General features: G+C 51.5%; 1 non-coding gene across 1 annotated transcript; it reads right to left on the reverse strand.

Moving 5' to 3' along the window:
* Nucleotides 1–65: 65 nt before the first annotated feature.
* On the reverse strand, nucleotides 66–139 carry trnai-aau (transfer RNA isoleucine (anticodon AAU)). The gene has a single exon. It is a non-coding gene; the product is annotated as a tRNA-Ile (tRNA).
* Nucleotides 140–2725: the final 2586 nt, after the last annotated feature.

Genomic DNA, 2725 nt, shown 5'->3' on the forward strand with positions numbered 1-2725 from the left:
TCTGTGGCACCCTTGACAATTCACATGCATGTGACTCGTAATTTTGACACTCAAAATGTACATAATAGCCAGTATGGGGATCGAACCCATGACCTTGGCGTTATTAGCACCACACTCTAACCAACTGAGCTAACCGGCCATTTGCTATTTTGCTCAATTGTTGAAATGCACTGAGCCTCTGCAAGTGCTGGCACATCAACAAACAAGTCCACCAACAGCATAGCCTGACAAGACTGGACCCTCTTGGTTGCTTCTTGTGGAAATTCCAAACGGCTGGGGAATTAGCTCAAATGCTTTGCACGCGTGAGGTAGTGGGATCGATGCCCACATTCTCCAAAAGCACATTGTTTTATGGATCCAAGAAAACTCCAGTTCACACTTCATGCAGCCTTGTCTTACGACAACCTACTGTCATGTAAACAATGACAAGAAACTGTCATGTAACAATGACAAGAAACTCTCATGTAACACTGATGTCACAATGTCAGATGAAAAAGAAAGACATTACTTACTTTCAGAGAGCAGCGTATCACACACTCTAACCAACTGAGCTTGACCAGCCGCTGGCTACAGAGCAAAATTGTTGAGATGCACCGAGCTCTGCAAGTGCTGGAGCACAAACTAATAAGTCCACCAACAGCATAGCCTGACAAGATCTGGACACTCTTGGTTGCTCCTGTGGCAATTCCAAACAGCTGGGGAATTTGATCACCTGGTGGCCAGGTTTGCTTAGCATGCTATAGGTAGTGGATCGATACCCGCATTCCCCAAAAACACATTTTTTTGTGGATCCAAGAAAGCTGCAGTTCACTTCATGCAGCCTTGTCTTATGAAACCTACTGTCATGTAGCACTACATTTACATTTACATTTAAGTCATTATTTAGCAGACGCCCATCCAGAGCGACTTACAAATTGGTGCATACACCTTATGACAACCAGTGCGGAACAGCCACTCTGCATCTAAATCTTGTTGGGGGGGAGAAGGATTACATTTACCCTTACTCTTACCCTATCCTAGGTATTCCTTGAAGAGGTGGGGTTTCAGGTGTCTCCGGAAGGTGTGGTGATTGACTCCGCTGTCCTGGCGTCGTGAGGGAGTTTGTTCCACATTGGGGGCCAGAGCAGCGAACAGTTTTGACTGGGCTGAGCGGGAACTGTACTTCCTCAGTGGTAGGGAGGCGAGCAGGCCAGAGGTGGATGAACGCAGTGCCCTTGTTTGGGTGTAGGGCCTGATCAGAGCCTGGAGGTACTGAGGTGCCGTTCCCTCACAGCCCGTAGGCGAGCACCATGGTCTTGTAGCGGATGCGAGCTTCAACTGGAAGCCAGTGGAGAGAGCGGAGGAGCCGGGTGACGTGAGAGAACTTGGGAAGGTTGAACACCAGACGGGCTGCGGCGTTCTGGATGAGTTGTAGGGGTTTAATGGCACAGGCAGGGAGCCCAGCCAACAGCGAGTTGCAGTAATCAAGACGGGAGATGACAAGTGCCTGGATTAGGGACCTGCGCCGCTTCCTGTGTGAGGCAGGGTCGTACTCTGCGGATGTTGTAGAGCATGAACCTACAGGAACGGGACACCGCCTGATGTTAGTTGAGAACGCCAGGGTGTTGTCCAGGATCACGCCAAGGTTCTTAGCGCCTGGGAGGAGGACACAATGGAGTTGTCAACCGTGATGGCGAGATCATGGAACGGGCAGTCCTTCCCCGGGAGGAAGAGGAGCTCCGTCTTGCTGAGGTTCAGCTGAGGTGGTGATCCGTCATCCACACTGATATGTCTGCCAGACATGCAGAGATGCGATTCGCCACCTGGTCATCAGAAGGGGGAAAGGAGAAGATTAATTGTGTGTCGTCTGCATAGCAATGATAGGAGAGACCATGTGAGGTTATGACAGAGCCAAGTGACTTGGTGTATAGCGAGAATAAGAGAGGGCCTAGAACAGAGCCCTGGGGGACACCAGTGGTGAGAGCGCGTGGTGAGGAGACAGATTCTCGCCACGCCACCTGGTAGGAGCGACCTGTCAGGTAGGACGCAACTAAGCGTGGGCCGCGCCGGAGATGCCCAACTCGGAGAGGGTGGAGAGGAGGATCTGATGGTTCACAGTATCGAAGGCAGCCGATAGGTCTAGAAGGATGAGAGCAGAGGAGAGAGAGTTAGCTTTAGCAGTGCGGGAGCGCCTCCGTGATACAGAGAAGAGCAGTCTCAGTTGAATGACTAGTCTTGAAACCTGACTGATTTGGATCAAGAAGGTCATTCTGAGAGAGATAGCGGTAGAGCTGGCCAAGGACGGCACGCTCAAGAGTTTTGGAGAGAAAAGAGAGAAGGGATACTGGTCTGTAGTTGTTGACATCGGAGGGATCGAGTGTAGGTTTTTTCAGAAGGGGTGCAACTCTCGCCTCTTGAAGACGGGAGGGACGTAGCCAGCGGTCAGGGATGAGTTGATGAGCGAGGTGAGGTAAGGGAGAAGGTCTCCGGAAATGGTCTGGAGAAGAGAGGAGGGGATAGGGTCAAGCGGGCAGGTTGTTGGGCGGCCGGCCGTCACAAGACGCGAGATTTCATCTGGAGAGAGGGGAGAAAGAGGTCAGAGCATAGGGTAGGGCAGTGTGAGCAGAACTAGCGGTGTCGTTTGACTTAGCAAACGAGGATCGGATGTCATCGACCTTCTTTTCAAAATGGTTGACGAAGTCATCTGCAGAGAGGGAGGAGGGAGGGGGGGGAGGATTCAGGAGGG

This window comes from Oncorhynchus keta, unplaced genomic scaffold (genome assembly GCF_023373465.1).
Source record: "Oncorhynchus keta strain PuntledgeMale-10-30-2019 unplaced genomic scaffold, Oket_V2 Un_contig_21511_pilon_pilon, whole genome shotgun sequence".
NCBI classification, from domain to species: Eukaryota; Metazoa; Chordata; class Actinopteri; order Salmoniformes; family Salmonidae; genus Oncorhynchus; species Oncorhynchus keta.